We start from the raw sequence: 18,138 nt of genomic DNA, 5'->3' as shown, positions 1-18,138 counted from the left end.
GTTCTACAACAGCAAGGACTACACAGGGAAACTTGGTCTCGAAAAACCTAAAGAAAAAGAAAACTTGCCCTCAAAATAGGTGGTAGTTCACACAGGAATCCCAGCGTGCAGATGCTTGTTGACAGCTCTGGGGCCAGCCTAGGCTGCATAGAAAGATCCTGTCTCAAAAAAACACCTTTGCTCCACAGAAAAGCTTGAAAGGAAAATACTGTTGTTCACTGTTCCACCCCCTCCCCCTCCCCCACCCCACCCCCTCACTACCCCCCACCCCACCCCCTCACTACCCCCCCCCCACCCCGCCGCCGCCTCAGCAAAAGGCTTTAAATAACACTTTCCACCCAGTCCTTAGAGATTGTCTTGTTCTAAAGAAGCTTGTCCATAAGAATGTGTCCACCCAGCCCCGGAGGCGCTATCAAGACCCACTCCCAGAGAGCCCTCAGAAAGCTCTGGATGACGCTGTGATGATTCTAAATCCTTATAGCCAAGGAAAGTGGCCCACTTGGATTCACCTCACTTAAGGAAAGAAAGAAGGAGGGAGGGAGAGAGGGAGGAAGGGAGGGAGGGAGGAGAAAGGGAGACAGAAACGTGGAGACAGGGTTGGGGGTGGAAGCTAGCCTGGGGCTATGGCAGGCGATTTGAGACCAGCCTACACTAAATAGCTAAACCCCCGGGTTGTTTGTGCTGCCCGTGGTTACATTTCAAGGCATAGTTTACCTAGCTTCATGTTTGTAAATGTGTGCTTAGGGGTAACCTTTATTCTTCCTTAAACTCAAATAATTTAACCTGAAAAGGCGGCTGGGGGGGGGGGGGCAGGGGGTTAGGCAATATCAACTTTTAAACATTATTTGATAAGGATTGTCTCCCTGTGGGGGGAGGGGAGACTGCTGGGTAAGGACCCCAGCCGAGAAGTGGATCTTTATAGTAAAGTTTGAAGGCTACTATCCCATTGGCAGTTCTTACAATAAAATGTAAAATGATGTCACTGTTCCCCAGGTTTGGTCCCTATTGTTATGTTTAATAAGAAATAAGATACAGGGTATCAGATATTAGGTTATATGAGGTTTATTAAATGAGCATGGGGAGAGGAGGAAAGGGGGGAGGGGGTACCCCAGAGAGAGAGAGAAGGATAGGGAGAGAGACAGAGAAAAGAGGTAAGAGGTAAGAGAGAGATGGGGAGGGAGGGCTGTCCTTTTATATACAGGAAAGGCCACGCCCCCACAGCAAGTAGGCAATGATATCACAGGTAGGCAGATTGAAGCAGAGTTCTAACGCCTATAGCATCCTGTATGTAGTCAGCAGTCACTTGGTATTTCCTGGCAACCAAGCACCTCGGCAGCAAGTTACCATGCTGGGGCTTGTGGGTTTAACAAGCACCAACACAGTGAGACACCCTTTCAATAAACCTGCTCTGTGTAAAGGTGGTGCAAGTCCCCAGTCCCCAAATTCTCAAGGCAGACAGAAAGGCATCTCAAGAGTCCTCAGTGAGTCATAGTGACTAAGACAGAACCTTTGTAGAGTGAATTTGTTGTTGTGCCCTTGACCCCACATTTTCAGTTGTAAAGAAAAGCTGCACCTGAGTGATTAAGATGACAACTGCTAAATAATATTTGGAGGAGGGGTTAAAACTCAGTCTCTCTCTCTCTCTCTCTCTCTCTCTCTCTCTCTCTCTCTCTTCATATAGCATTAAAATGTGCAATGCACCTCCTGACCCCTAATTTTAGTTTTATGCATCAGCTAGCACAATGCTTGCTATGTGTTTAATTTGCAAAACAGTAATGTGTTTGTCTAAAGAATGACAGGAAGTAGCCCCAGGGATGCCAGCTCCATAGGGATGCGCAGGTCAAAGAGAAGCACCAACCCTCATAACCTTCTTACCACTTTCCCATTGCTTCTCCTGTTCCTCTGTACAAAGCTCCATTATAAAAGTACCTTGATTCTGCCAAAATAGTTTTGAAGAGTGCAAACTTTTTAATATTTATTTTGAAATATATTCACAATAGATTATTTTGAAAAATATTTGAAATATTTAAGCATATTTTGCAATATATTTATTTATTTTGGCTCGACAGTGGTGGCATGTACCTTTAATCCCAGCACTTGGGAGGCAGAGGCAGGTAGATCTCTGAATTTGAGGCCAGCCTAGTCTACAGAGTGAGTTCCGGGACAGCCAGGGCTACTCAGAAAAAAACAATCTCGAGAAAGAACAAAAACAAACCAGATTTTGAATTATGTGTAGGTGTGAGTGTGTGTGTCTGCATGTGGGTATGTGCACAAGAGTATAAATGCCTGAGGAGGCAGAGGCGTCAGAAACCCTTAGCGTTGTTGAGGGTGGTGAGCTCTTGATGTGGGTGCTGGGAACTGAACTCTGTCCTCTGGAAAGCAGCAAGTGCTCTTAACGGCAGAATGATCTCTTCAGCCCCAAAGCAACTAACCCTGGTCTCTCTGGTACTGACTTTTCCATGGTGAACAGACGCCACTTTGAAAGCGTGGCTAGACAAGAAGGCAGAGTGGAGGAAAGGGTTAACTTGATGAGGAAGCAGCCACGTAGGCTGCTCTTGCTTTAAATCAACTCACTAGTTAACTCACTAGAAACCCAGATCACTCTTTCATTTTTTATCTTTAGTCACAGGCTTCCATTATGTAACCCTGACTGATCTGGAATGTGATGTGTCGATTTAGCTGGCTTTGAATTTTCACCAATCTTCTTGTTTCTGATTCGCAAGAACTAGGATTAGTCTAGCACCACCATACCTGCTGACATGCCTTTGAAATATGAAATATAAGCCACACAACAGATATGATATGGAGAGGCTTATTATAGGGGGAAGGATGACCCAGAGAGGAAGAGAGATAGACAGGAAGAAAGATAGAACAAGAGAAGAGAAAGGAACAAGAGAGAGAGGTAAGAGGTAAGAGAGCAAGATTGTTATTGTTGTTGTTGTTTTTGTTGTTGTTGTTTTGAGACAGGGTTTCTTTGTGTAATCCTGGCTGTCCTGGAACTCACTCTGTAGACCAGACTGGCCTCGAACTCACAAAGATCCACCTGCCTCTACCTCCTGAGAGCTGGGGTCAAAGGTGTGCTCCACCATCGCCCCGACATCACTTTGATTTTTAAATACAAATATGCATCTTTTCAAAGAAGCTTTAAAAACCAATAAGCAACCTTCTCCTTTCCTATTCAGGTCATTGTTAAAATGAGTGAAGCCATCTTTTAGTGGACACCTCTTTCCAGAGTGTCCTGCCAAGGGAAGACGACGGCCATACACTGTTGAGAAAGAACAAACGTTTTCATGTCTTAAATAACTGAGAACTAGCAGACATTTGTTACACAAAGCAATTGAGACTGCCTTGGTGAAGTCTTCTGAAACCTACTCCCAACCAGATGTCCTTGCTAATGGAAGCCACAGTCTCTGCTTCAGAAGAAGCTAATCCCAGCTCCATCCCTAAGGGGTGGGTTTTGTTGAACAGAAATCAGTCACATAACACCAATCCCTGACTGAAATTGCTTCAGTAGCTGCAACATGAGCCAAATCTGACAGATGAAATGCAGAAATAAAAATATTGCCAAAAGGTTTCAGTACAGTTGAGAAAATCAGGCTGTTCTACCCAGGGAAGCAGGAAGCTGCCTGCAGTTCTTCACCCCTCCCTCCTGTCCCCTAAAGCTAATCTGTCACCCTCAACTGACCACTTGCCATGGCTACCCTCTCTTTTCTGCCCCCATCTCCAGTGGGCCACACATACCCTCTCCTCTAGATCGCAGTGCCTCTAACCTTCCCCCACATCACCCTGTTACCCAGCCCCCAACTCTAGCAAGTATTCCCTGGGAGCCCACCAGCCAAGCCTGATAGAGAAACAAGTAGCCCTGCAAAGCAGGTGGGATAGCTTAAGACCCTTCATTGTCCCTCCTCTCACCCAAGTCTAATTCCTCCATCTTGGCCTTGGCTCTGTGGCAGTCTACCTCTCTGGCCTCTTCTCGCTCTCTGTTCCCATCCTTAGGGGACTAAGCAGATCCTGGCCTGATTTCCATCCTCCGATGGATTCCCCTCAGTGTGTCTGCCCCCAATCCATCCCCATTGCTGTCAGCTTCCAACAGCTATAAGTACATTTTACCTGAAACCCCCAGTAGCCACACCTAGCAGGATTCCAAAAGAATTCCAACAAACAGCCACCACAACTTCCTAAGAATGAGAGAGAAAGAGAGAGAGAGAGAGAGAGGAGAGCGAGAGAGAGAGAGAGAGAGAGAGAGAGAGAGAGAGAGAGAGAGAGAGAGAGAGAGAGAGAGAGAGAGAGAGAGAAACAGAAATTAACGAAAAAAACACCCACTCACCAAAGACAAGACCAGATATCAACACCTAGAATTATAGTCTTCTAAAATACATATACCAAGACAACATAGTAAAAACAAAATAACAGCCAAAGCTGGGCATGGTGGCACACACCTGTAATTCCAGCACTCTGGGATGCAGAAGCAGGCAGCAGGCAGATCTCTGTGAGTTTGAGGATAGCCTGGTCTACAAATTGAGTCCAGGACAGCCCAGGGAACACAGAGAAACTCTGTCTTGAAAAACCAAAGACAACAACAAACAAACAAACAAAAACAAAACCCAAACAATAATAGCCAAGGCAATATGTCTCCACGAGAGCCCAGCAACCCTGTCACAGCAGGCCCTGAGAATTGCAACACAGCTGAAGCACAAGATGAAGACCTTATAAAAGCTTTTATGAATAGGGTAAAGGTCCTTAAAGAGGAAATGAATAAATTCCTTAAAGAAGTCTATGAAAACACAAACAGTGGAAGGAAATGAGTAAAACAGTTTAAGAAGACCAGAAAGTGGAAACATAATAAAGAAAATCCAAACTGAATCTGAAAATGAAAAATTTAGGAACTTGAATAAAAATCTCAAGCAAGCCTCAACAACAGAATACAAGAGATGGAAGAAATAATCTCAGACATTGAAATTAATATGTCAGTCAAAGAAAATGTTGAATCTACAAAACTCTTTGGGGACATTATGAAAAGACTTAATAAATCTAAGGACAAGAGTAATAAAGAAAGGAGAAAAAATCAGGTCAAAAGCTCAGAAAATATTTTCAACAAATCATAGAAAAAAAGTTCTAATCTAAAGAAGATGTCTATCAAGTTCCAAGAAGGAGACAGAATGCCAAATAGAACACTAAATGCACAGAACAAGGAGAGAATATTAAAAGTTGCAAGGGGAAAGCCGGGCGTGGTGGCGCACGCCTTTAATCCCAGCACTCGGGAGGCAGAGGCAGGCGGATCGCTGTGAGTTCGAGGCCAGCCTGGTCTACAAAGCGAGTCTAGGATAGCCAAGGCTACACAGAGAAACCCTGTCTCAAAAAACCAAAAAAAAAAAAAAAAAGTTGCAAGGGGAAAAGACCAAGTAACATATAAAGGCCATTTTCCCTTATGAACATAGATACAAAAATTCTCAATAGAATACTTGCAAACCAAATCCAAGAACACTTTTAAAAAGATCATCCTCTGTGGTCCAGTAGGCTCTATCCCAGAAATGCAGGCATGGTTCAACAATCAAAAAATCAGTAAATGTAGTACACCGTAATAAACTGAAAGACAAAAACCACGTGAACATCTCGTTAGATGCAGAGAAGTCTTTGGACAAAATCCAACATCCTTCATGATGAAAGGCCTGGAACGAGCAGGGATGCATGCATCAACATGATAAAGGCAGTTTACAAGAAGCCCAAAGATAACACAAAAACCCAGGATAGCTAAAACAATCCTAAATAATAAAAGAACTCTTGGAGGTATTACTTTCCTGACCTCAAATTGTACCATAGAGCTGTATTAATAAAAATAACAAGGTGTTGTGACACACAAAAAAAGACACATTGATCTAAATGGAATCAAATTGAAGGCACAGACATAAATCCACAGTTTTATGTTTATGATTAAGAAGATGAGAAGTGATACCAGTTGCCAGATGTTAGATATGAGGTTTATTAAGTGAGCATGGGGGGAGAAAAAAAGTGGGGAAAGGATACCAGAGAGAAAGAGAGAGAGAGAGGGACAGACAGACAGACAGACAGACAGAGACAGAGACAGAGACAGACAGACAGAGACAGAGACAGACAGACAGAGAAAGAGGAAGAGGAAGAGGGAGGGATAAAGTAGGACTGACTGTCCTTTTATATAGTCCCGGGCAATGCCAGGCCCCTGTGGCAGGTAGGCAATGGGCTTGGAGGCCGCCTGTATTCAGGCTATGCTCAGTGTAACACAGTCGCATGCTGCCTGAGGACCAAGATGTAGAACTCTTAGCTACTTCAGCACCATGTCTGCCTGCATGCTGCTATGCTTCCTACTATAATTATAATGGACTAAGCCCATCAAAGAGTAAGCAAGCCTCAATAAAATATTTTGCTTTATAAGAGTTGCTGTAGTCATGGTGTCCCTTCACAGCAATAGAAATCCTAACTTAAATGCCTATTGACATTTGATTTTTGATAAAGAAGTCAGAAATAAACACTGGAAAAAAGATACGGGGTGTGGTGGCACATGCCTTTGATCCCAGAGGCAGGCAGATCTCTGTGAGTTCAAGGCCAGCGTGGTCTACAAGTGAGTTCAGGACAACCAAAATGGCAGGTGACAGAATGGGAAAAGTTTTTATTTTTTAGCAACTATACATCCAATAGAGGACTAATACTCAAAATATATTCAGATATAGAAAAAAAAACAGGACATTATGGAAATAGTATAGCAGTTCCTCAGGAAGATGGAAATAGATATACCTCAAGATATACCATTCTTGGGCATACACCAGAAAAATTATCCAACTCACGGCAGCTACTTGCTCGTTTATTGCTACTCTATTCATAATAGCTAAAAATGGGAAACAATATAGATGTCTGTGGTAGTTTGACTAAAAATGGCCCCCATGGGTCCATAGGGAGTGGAATTATTAGGAGGCGTGGTCTTATTGGAGTAGACATGGCCTTATTGGAGGAAGTGCCACATTTCACTTCCTTCTGCCTGCCAATCCAGATGTGGAACTCTCAGCTCCTTCTCCAGCACTGTTTTCCTGGACACTGCCATCTTTCCTGCTATTATGATAATGGACGAAACCTCTATCATTGTAAGCCAGCCCCAATTAAATGTTTTCCTTTATAAGAGCTGCCATGGTCATGGTGTCTCTTCACAGCAATAAAACCCTAACTTGGACAATGTCCCTCAACAGATGACTGGATAAAGAACATGTGGTACATTTACACAATGGAATATTACACAATCACTTAAAATGAAATCATGGAATTCTCAAGTCAATGGATGGAACTAGCAAAACAAAACAAAACAAAACAAAAATAAAAAACAAAACAAAAAAACCACCTTGACTGAGGTAACCCAGACCCAGAAATACAACTCTGCTCTGTATTTTACTTATATGTGAATAGTAGCTGTTAATGCAACGAAACCTAGTGTACAGTTCATAGAACCACAGGGATTAGGAATAAAATAAGGGACTAGCGGGCTTGGTTGAGCAGGTGGCTCTCCCAAGACAAGGGAGATACAACACACAGTTATGGATGAATGGAGAAGGGACTGAAATGGAAGAATCAAGTGTGGAGGGAGAGGGAAGAAGGAAAAAAGGGGAAAAAATACCAGGAAAGGTATCTGAAAAGTAAGGCTCATTTGAAGCAGTATGGAAACCTAATACAGGAGAAGTTTCCATACAAACACACACACACACACACACACACACACACACACACACACACACACACACACACGGACAGAGCCCTAACTGGCCATCTCTTGTCACCAAATAAAAATTCATGATACATCTAATTGAGTTGTTGGTCAATGGACTCCCATGGGAACCCCCAAACAACCTAGGCTGTTGCCAAGATTATAGGTTACTCGCCACAAACTGACAACAAGGCCTCATTGATGGAGACGGTACCAGATGATTTTTTTTTTCAAGCAACTTTTGATGTGGGCTGAGGATGTAGCTCAGTGGTAGAGGGCTTGTCTAGTGCGTGTAAGGCTCTGGATTCAATCCTAAGTACCACTAAATGAAAAAAAGAAAAAAAACAAAAACATTGGTGTTCTGTTGCAGGAAATGGATATCAGATGCAGTTAGGTGTGTCCTGAGAAGTTGCAGCTTGGGCGTGCCTTTGAAAGCCTCCAGGGAAAAGAATGCCAAAGAAGGGAAGTTCCTGCCTATTTTAATGCAAATTGCTTGAGAGAGGTCTTGTAGTCTTTGCTCTATGACTGCAGGCAAAGTCAGCTGCCTGGCCTGGAGCTGCCCCACCATAAATGCGAAATGGTTTGGCTTTTCTGATTTAGCTTGGAGACCGCCCCACCCCCACCCCCGCCCCCATGATGGTGACATAGCTCAGCCTGCCAAGGGTGTAGAGGCAGAGCTAGGACTCCTTAAGTAGCAATTGGATCCTGGAGAGCTCTTTTTTTTTTTTTTTTTTTTTTTCCCTTTTTGGATTGGATGATCCCTCACAGAAGGAGCTCTGGCTAAGTTGCAGGACCAACAGGAAAGCAGCTAGCAAGACACAGGTAAAAGAAATTTTAGGGAAGAGAAGCTAAGAAGCCTCAAGGGTTTGGAGGAGCTCGAGAGAACGGTAGATTAGCTAGGTCAAGGGGCACAGATAGAGATTTCTAAAGAGCTAGTATTTTAGTTGTAGAGTCAGGTTTGAAAGTATATATATTATATAGTTAAGAAAATAAAGTTGCCTTGCTGGGATAGCAGGTTGTTTTTTTTTACCTCAGTTTATACCTCCCATGTCTATATTGCTACAATTATTAGAATAATTTAAAAAGATAAACATTGCAGTGTTCTGTTTTGTCCTGGCTTTGTGCTTCTGCAGGATCAATCAGGGCCCTGCAACTGTTTGGCGGGTATTCTGTGCAGAGCTAACATCAAGGACTGTTGCTTCCTTTTAGCACAGCTCACACTAACCTAACGATACACCAAATGGAGCCTGGATTTTACAAACAGAAGGGTAAAAAGCCCTAATGACACATTCCACAAATTCCTCCTGGGAAAATTTGGTTTCTTAGTCATTTAATAAAACAATTAGAAATGAACATAAAGGAAGTTTAAGAAAAAATTTTATTAGTTAAAAAGATTTAAATTGCCGAATGTGGTGGCCCACGCCTTTAATCCCAGGACTCACGAGGCAGAGGCAGGCGGATCTCTGTGAGTTCGAGGCCAGCCTGGTGTGTGTGTATACTGTGCATATACGTGTGTGTCCATACATACCATACATATGTATGTATAAGTGTGCACACAAAGGGTCCAGAAGTTCTCTCCTTTACCAACTGTATCCTGATAATTGAACTTAAGGTATAAGGCTTGACAGTAGACCTTAGATTTTGGGAGAAAAACAACAGGGGAGAAAAAAAACAAACAAACAAACAAAAAACAAAAAAAAAAAAAACAAGTCTCCATAGGTACCGGAAGGAGAAAGGTGGAGGAAAGATAGCAGCATCACCCTAACCCCCCTTTCTGAATCAGGGTCTCACTTCATAGCTCTGGTTGACCTGGAACTTGCTATGTAGACAAGGAAAACTTCAAACTCACAGAGATCCACCTGTCTCTGCTTACGAGCTGTGGTGTGCACAACTACACCTTGAGAGTTACACTTTCTAGATAGGAGAAGGAAAAGTTATGTCCTTTGAGGTAGAATTTGGCAAACTGGGTAGGTTTATCAGGGACCATCTGCGAACACCTGGACCTGGGAGGACACACCCACTGTCTTAAGAGGGGGACAACTGTTCCTCCGACTGTAGCGTGACTTCATTTGAATCAGCCTTCCAGAAGGGTGTCCCCCAAGCCCCACTGCATTAACTCTCTTAAAGGAGGGACAGTAACATGCAACGTTGTAAGTTTTAGAGCAGATCTGAATGCCCAAGGTTCAACTCAGAGTCCAATTGTTTGATGAGAGGAAATAATGTACATTAGTTAGCTTTAAGAAAGCCTTGGAATCTCCACTTTTTCATATGGGTTTCTCTGTTAGACAGAGCCTGGCTGACCTGGAGTCACTTTGTAGACCGGGCTTGTTAAAACTGAGCGGCAGAGGTTAGAGGTCAACGGTGGAGCCGTACAGAGGGATGATGGGATCACACCACGCAACAGATCCAGAGACCGGCTACGGAGACACGTACGTGTGTGTGTGTGTGTGTGTGTGTGTGTGTGTGTGTGTGTGTGTGTGTGAGAGAGAGAGAGAGAGAGAGAGAGAGAGAGAGAGAGAGAGAGAGAGAGGTAGAGAGGAGAGGGAGAGAGAAGAGAGAGAGACACGTGGAGGGTCTGTCTTTTATATGGTCCTGGGCAGAGCCACGCCCCTGTGGCTGGCCTGGAATTTACAGAGATCCGCCTGCCTCAGCCTCCCCAGGACTGGGATTAAAGGTGTGTACCACCACACACAGCGGTATTTTAAATCTTAAAAGGGACAGTTGTGAACCTTCTCTTTCTAGTGCTACCAGGGAAACTGGTCGTCCAAAACTCACCACGAAGAAAGAGCCCATCCCAAATGGTCTTCAAAGCTCCTTACTTTGTCTACCTAACAAAAAGACAGTTATTAGTTTACACAAAGTAACTTTTCATTTTGTCTTTTTTTTTTTTTTTTTGGTTTTGGTTTTGGTTTTTCGAGACAGGGTTTCCCTGTGTAGCCCTAGCTGTCCTAGACCCACTTTGTAAACCAGACTAGCCTCGAACTCACAGTGATCTGCCTGCCTCTGCCTCCTGAGTGCTGGGATTAAAGGCATGTGCCACCATGCCTGGCCCCAGTTTGTCTTAATATACAGCTGCTGTTCATTATGCAGGTTGTTTTTGTTGTTGTTGGTTTTTTTTTTTTTGTTTTTGAGACAGGGTTTCTCTGTGTAGCCTTGGCTGTCCTGGACTCGCTTTGTTGACCAGGCTGGCCTCGAACTCACAGTGATCCACCTGCCTCTACCTCCCGAGTGCTGGGATTAACAGTGTGTGCCACCACTGCCCGGCAAATGTACCTTGTCTAAAGGAGGTCATAGAGCCCAAGCTGGCCTCAAACTCCCTAAATAGCCAAGTCCAAGTCCTCTAATGACTGGGATTCAGGGCTGTGGTGGTTTGAATAAGAATGACCCCCATAGGCTCGTGTGTTTGAATGTTTAATCTCTGCTGAGTGGAACTATTTAGGAAGGATTAGGAAGCATGGCTTTGTTAGAATGGGTGTGTCACTGGGAGTGAGCATTGAGGTTTCAAAACCCCATGCCAGGCCCAGTCTCTCTGTTTCTGCTTGCTGTCTGTAGATCAGGATATAAAGCTCTTAGGTACGGCCATGCCTGTCTTCTTCCCTCCATAATGAACATGGATGGAGTAACTCTAAAACTGTAAACAAGCCCTCAATTAAATGCTTCCTAAGAGTTTCCTTGGTCACAGTATCTCTTTACAGCAGTAGGACAGTAACTCAGACAAGGATGTTATTCCCAAGGAGCCAAGTACCCATCCTTAGAGTGTTTGCATATGTGCTCTGAGCAAGAACAAATGATCTATGCAAACCACACCAGATGCTCTTTCTCCTACACAAATATTATCCTGCTGGCTTAAATAAAGACTTCATAACAAGCCTAGCCCACTCACTTGGGAGTTGGAGTCAGGAAGATCAGATGTTCAAGGTTACACGCCTCTATACTTACAATTTGAAGTCTCAGCCATGTGAGATTCTGTCTTGGGAAACCAAAAATTTAAAATAAATAGGCCCCGAAGTTTGACTCTGAGTATTACCTTGGTACACAACTGTGATCTCAGCATCATCTTTTGTTAGAGGCGCAGAGATCTTTGGTCACAGTTGAGCACTGGAAGAACCAGGAATGTTAAACACACAGGGTTGTCTCTTCAAAGGGAACGTGTATGACCTGTTTTCTACCCACAAAGCTGGGAGCAGACGTGGTTAGTAGCCTGGTGTCCTTGCACGATTTGTGTGACACAGACCACACTGGATCCTCTCCAGACGCTTATCATGAGCTTGTAAGTCTATAGAATCCACCATTACGGAAAGGGGGGGGTTCATATGTAGTTAACTTACAGAACCCATTTTTAAAAGCGGATTAACTCTTCGTGAATTTCTCGTCTTGCACCCCAATCCCACTCATCTCCCTGTCCCTTCAGACCTGCCCTTGCAGGCTCCCCACCACCCTCCCACCCCAAAGGGGGAGGGGAAATCTCATCGTAATGTGTAACAGTGTGTCTCACAGTATACACTGTAATAATAATGTAGGGGCTTTTTCTATACCCACTTTAGCTTTATTTAGCTTCTAAACAAAGGCCTGGAGACCCTAACACATTTATTTATTTATTTATTGTTTTGTTTTCCTAATACATTTATTAATGAGATAAAAGTGCTATAGCTGTGTAGATAGATACTCATCTATTCTAACCCAACTATGCTGGTCTGGTCTATTTCCCACCATTATCTGTCATCTAGTGTTGCCCTGGCTTTTCCTCTTCCATCCGTGTTATCATGGCAACTCTCTCATGTCGACCTCTTCCTCATGGCCACCTATTCATGGTTCCTCCTTATGGTGACGTTCTCCTTCTTCCTCTCTTATCTTGGTGACCTTATTCTCCTCTCTCCTCGACTTGGGACCCTCTGATTGGCATTGGAAGTCTCTCCTCAACTCTCCTCTCCTGCCCTGTTTTTTGGCTGTTCAGCTCTTTACTATCAGACAGAGATGATGAAGAACAATTTTTGTGCAACATTGAGAGAGGAAATTCTTCATAGAAACGACAAAACCCATATCCAGATTGCAACCATATCTCTGGGCATAGAAATCAGCATCTGAATACACAGTGCATAAAACCATGCCCCAACAAAACACTTTTGTCTCCATTTGTTTATTTACAGATGTTCATTACAACGAGTCATTGATCTCATTCAAGGCCTCTGGCTCCTGTTGCACTAACAATTCTGGATCCACACTGGGACTCTGCTCAGATATCCCTGCTGTCATGGAGACCCTACAGCTTTGGATCTGTAGGACTTGCCCCTTCATGTGCTCCAGCACATCACAGATGGGGTAGATGTTGGCTTGGGCTAACTCTAAGCCTTGGACTTGGACGTGGGTGATGCTGAACTAGTCATCCCACGAGCTCTCTTGCACCCACCCACCAAGGTGAGCTCTCCAGCACTGCCCCGGCTAGCTTACTCAATACCTCAGCAGGCAAGAGGCAGAGCCACCTTACCCACACTCATGCCATTGGGGGCAGGTTCACCTGGACTTACTCCAGAAGGGCCAGCTCTATTGTGCTGCCCAAGGACGCACAGGGCCTCCTTTCCTGAGTGCCGCAGCTGGTGAGGGGCTGGAACAGTTCTCCTGCTCTCATGACCTAACTTCCAACTCTCCTGGCTGCCATAGGTAAGGAGGTACAAGGGGGAAGGGCATCGTGAACATGTCACTGAATGGCAGACACGTGGCGGAATCAGCTCCCCCATGTTCACACCCCCAGGGCTGGCTCACCTTCAAACCCCATATTCTTGGCCAGCTCTACTGTGTTGCCCAGCCAAGGTTCTAGGCCTGCTCTCCTGAGTGTTTTATCGTTTGAGGGGCAGGGATGCTCTCCTGCTCTAATGATCTTGGGACCAACTCTCCTGCCTGTCATAGGTAGGGAGGTGTGGCAGCAGCAGTGGGGGCATCTCTCCCTTGCCCACGCTAGAACCTATCTTTATGAAAAAAGTCATATGTACTTTACAAAGAGTTATAATATTATCATGTGTTATGCTTAATTGTACATGTGAGATTTGTTGGGGACAATAGGCCATATGGCCAATGTTCAGCCATCTTGTCCAAGTCTGCACCTTTAAGTCTCTGTCTTTCCCAGAGCTTGCCTTTCACCAGAAACTAGATGACCCTGTTGTGAGTCAGCAGTTAGACTAAAGACAGATAGGGATGGAGCGACCCTGTTGTGAGTCAGCAGTTAGACTAAAGCTAGATGAAGACAAAGCAAGATACCCTGTGTGGCAGGACATGATGACCCTGCCTGGACTTCCTTGTGCTTTGAAAAAAGCCTGCAGTTGGGTTGCTATAGCAATATGCTTCCCTGCCTTCTGACTTATAAAAGCTGCCGCCTGACTAATAAAGTTTGAGGGTTTGATCCATCAGACTTGCTCTCCTTCTTTGTGTCTTGCATTTTCCATAGGTGAACTTCCTCCCGAGTTTTAGTCGAACCCTGCATGCCTGGGCAGAGATTTAGTTTTTTATCACCAGGAAAAGTTTCACCAAATTGTGGTATGCTTAAATATGAATATGCCTAAAATAAATTATTTAGGGCCAGGCTCTTTCATTCAGTATCAGCAGGGCAGCCAGGGTCCCATCACCTGTGAGTCAGTCTAGGTTCCAAGTCCCTCAGGCTGGTCCAGGTGCTGCTTACCCCCAATAAAAACTGAGAATAAAGTGGCGTCAAGGTCAAACGTCCCAAGGTCCCGTTTCTTGCTCAGGGAGGCATAGAGTGCTCAGAAGGAGGTGGAAAAGGAGTTTTCCACAGGCGGTTACAGTTTATCTCTTTTAGGAGAAGAGTGCTGCTATCAGAAGGGAGTGGAGACTTGGGAGCTCCCCAAGTCCATAGTGATACCAAAAGTGTTACAGCTCCTTGCTTGAGCTGTTGTGCTAAGTGTGGCAGAGGAAGCAGGTGGGCAAAACCCACTGGCAGGCAGATCTGGTGAGACAGAGGCCCGGTGGTGCTTCACTGGGGGTCAGCATCAAGCACAAATGGCAATGGAGCAGACCCAATGGGCTACAAAGGCAGTTCCACCGTTGCTGCCTAACCACTGGGCATCCAGTGGTAGTTAGCCCTGGAATAAATGGTGTGGCAGAGGGTCATGGTGGAGGGATGACTAATATGAGAGGCTGCAAGCACACCAGCCAGCCTTTATTTATAAACCCTGGGCAGTGGGGAGGGGTTTGTGGATGACTGTGCCTGATTCCCTAGGGCTAAGGGTGCCAGAATACTTAATCTACCTATTGTGGTGCAGTACCTCACTTGCATGCAGTAACACAAGGAGAAAACATTACTTACTCATCCTTTGGATGAGGGGATGTCTTCTAGGTATGATCAAAGGTCATTCGCTGGAGGCTAGGATCTCCTCACATAAGCTGGGGGCACTTCCAGGAATTCCCTAGGCTTACCAAGTTCCTTATCAGGAAAAGTTCAGGCCTGTAATCTTCCTTGAGCATTGTGTGACACTTCTTACAAGATCTGGGGTTACCAGATCAGGTGGAGTGGGAACCTCGTTGAGGAAAGGGAGTTTACTGTCATACATCAATCACAAACGGCTATGCAGACAAGTTAGACTTCATCCTTATCCAACAGAGTCCCACAAGACTCCTGAAGTTTGAACGAACACCAGCTAATGAGTTATGTTGAACCCAACAACTGTCTTGCCTCTGCAGTATTATTCTTCTGGCCATGATATTCTTTTATTTATTTATTTATTTATTTATTTATTTATTTGAGACAGGGTTTCTTTGTGTTAGCCTTGGCTTTCCTGGACTCGCCTTTGTAGACCAGGCTGGCCTCGAACTCACAGCGATCCGTCTGCCTCTGCCTCCCGAGTGCTGGGATTAAAGGTGTGCGCCACCACGCCCAGCTAGCCATGATATTCTTGATACCATCTTCAATCTATCACTACAAAGCAAGTTGGAGGTTACTCTAAGCTAAAAAGTGATGTTCTGTCCTCTGCTTCAACCAGGGCTACACAGAAAAACTCTGTCTCAAAAATCAATCAATCAAACAAACAAGAACAACAGAGGACAAGAGGAAAGGCAAAGGAGGAGAAAGAAAGAAAAAGCATAAAAACTTCAGCTACAGCCTGGTGCAATGGCACATGCCTGTATTCTCAGCTCTCAGGGAGGCAGAGGCAGGCGGATCTCTGTGAGTTTGAGGCCAGCTTGTTCTTCAAAGCGAATGCAAGATAGCCAAGGCTACACAGAGAAACCATGTCTCGGAAAAAACAAAACAACAACAACAGAACTACAGCTGGATAAAAAGGAAAAGAGAAAACAATAATATTTACTGGCAGTGCGCATTAGGAATTGCCACACCCTTCTCAGCTGTAGTCGGAGCTTCTTACTGGCCTAGAAAACAATTTCCTTGACTAACCTGTTAGACTGCCACTTGTTCCTTTCACTCCGTACAGAATTAACTCATTTATTGAAAGGACCCATGCACCTCAGAATGCCTTATTGTTTAGGCAGAGACCACGCCCAAACACCAATTTCCAATACAAAGAGATCCTTTATTAAGCAAGATAAAGCAACAGGGTGAGGGTGGTTGAATCTGAATTCAGCAGAAAAAGGAGCAGATTTTTATGCAGAAAAAAGAGGAAGTCCATGCTAGGATGAATTGTTAAGTCCTGATTGGGCATGTTAGTCAGTGTAGCCAAATAGGTAATTCTGATAGCTGCATCTTGGTGGTCAGCCTCCGAGATGAGTCAGACGTGAGTAATTGGCCAAATAAGGGGTCGGGTGGGGTATCTAGTGGTTCAGCAAAACGTAAGGGGTGGGGGAAGGGCAGGACCCGGCACCCCATCTCTGCCATGTTTAGGCCTTTCATTTCTGTCCATGTTGGTAAGTAAATTGTGTCCCTTTCAAAATTCCACATTTCTGTATGTATATGTATGTGCAGGTGCACGCACAAGAAGGCAGGAGTATGAAGCCAGCTTTCAGGAGTCCATTCTAGGCAGACACGCACAGCCTCCACCTATTTCTGAGACAAGGTCTCTAGTTTTCTTCTGCTGGCTTGACAACTCTACCTTAGCTGGTTGGTGTTGGCATAAAGCAGTTGAAAGGGTACCTTGGTGGGTTGGAGCCAAAAAACCACCACAGTGTCACACAACAGATCTAGCAGATGAGGGTTATTGGGGAAGGTGAGAGCAAATGCCTGACTCAGAGTGGGGATATGAGAGAGCGAGAGAGCGAGAGAGAGCAAGAGGGGGGGGGGTGTGGAAGTGGGAGACAGAGAGAAAGCACAGGACAGAGTAAGAAGTAGAGAAGGGGGATGAGGAGGGAGGGGAAAGGGGGGAAGGAAGGGAAGAAAGAGGGGGAGGGAGAAAAAGAAAAAGAAAAAGAGAGAGCCCCACAACATCCGGAGGGGGCCTTTAAAGACTGCATGTGGTGCTACGCACCTCATAGGAACGGTGAAAATGAGCTTACGTGAAAACACAGGCTGCTGCCACTGAGTCACTGACGGGAGTGCCTGTTATGATCTAAGTGGTGAACACCACAAAGTCACAGCATGCAACAGATCGCGTGTGGGAGGTTTATTCGGGAGGGGGTATACAGAGTCTGTCTCTGTGTGCGGGTGGAAGGAAAAAGAGAATGGGAGAAGAGGTACTGGCTTTTTTTTTTTTAAACCAGAGCACTTATTTTATGACTGATTGAAATCCCCAAGATAAACTGGATGTTGCAATAGCTGCCCTCTTGGGTTTTGGTGTTGTTCCTTCACGGAATCCATTTCTAAATCTTTGGTAGACAACTTTTAGGCGCCTTGTCTGCCCAGTCCGGGTTGTGTTTCGTCTCCTAGCCTTGGCGCTCCGGTTATACTTTCTCTTGCGCTTGGCAGGGTAGCCACATTTGCCACAGGCCGACTCTGAACGTGGTAGGCCTTAGAGCCACAGCAGCGGCACGACGTGTGCGTCTTCTTTCGAAGCTTTCCAAAAGACAGCGTTCCTTTTGTCATCTTGCTTCTGTCGCCGAGGCCAAAGAGCGTGTGGTGGCAAACACCTTTAATCCCAGCTCTAGGGAGGCAGAGACTGGTGGATCGCTGTGAGTTTGAGACCAGTCTGGTGTACAAAGTGAGTCCAGGATAGCCAAGGCTACACAGAGAAACTCTGTCTCAAAAAAAAACCAAAACAACAACAACAACAAACCTAAAAACAACCCAAAAAACAAACAAAAAGGATATAGCATATGCACATAAGGAGGATATAGAACTTGTGGCAATAGTGGAAGTGCATAGCATCTTGGCGCTAGTGATGATATATCCTGCTGTCACTAGGTCCCTGGGGCAGGTGGAAATGCCTGGTTGCTAACAGTGCCAAATTTACAACAGCTGATATATAAGGTTCTTGGGAACTTGTCTTACTTTGCTGCCCATGTTACCCTAAAAGCAATAAGAT

The 18,138-nt window shown here is 44.8% G+C and overlaps 1 pseudogene across 1 annotated transcript; it reads right to left on the bottom strand.

Moving 5' to 3' along the window:
- Window positions 1-17,382: 17,382 nt before the first annotated feature.
- Window positions 17,383-17,699, bottom strand: LOC311587792 (large ribosomal subunit protein eL37-like; annotated as a pseudogene). The gene has a single exon. The product of its transcript is annotated as a large ribosomal subunit protein eL37-like (transcript).
- Between the last annotated feature and the right edge of the window lie 439 nt (window positions 17,700-18,138).

This window comes from Acomys minous (genome assembly GCF_964271855.1).
Source record: "Acomys minous genome assembly, chromosome: 17".
Lineage (NCBI taxonomy): Eukaryota > Metazoa > Chordata > Mammalia > Rodentia > Muridae > Acomys > Acomys minous.
Note: the sequence above shows the minus strand (reverse complement) of the source record. Positions and strands in the feature narration are given on the sequence as shown.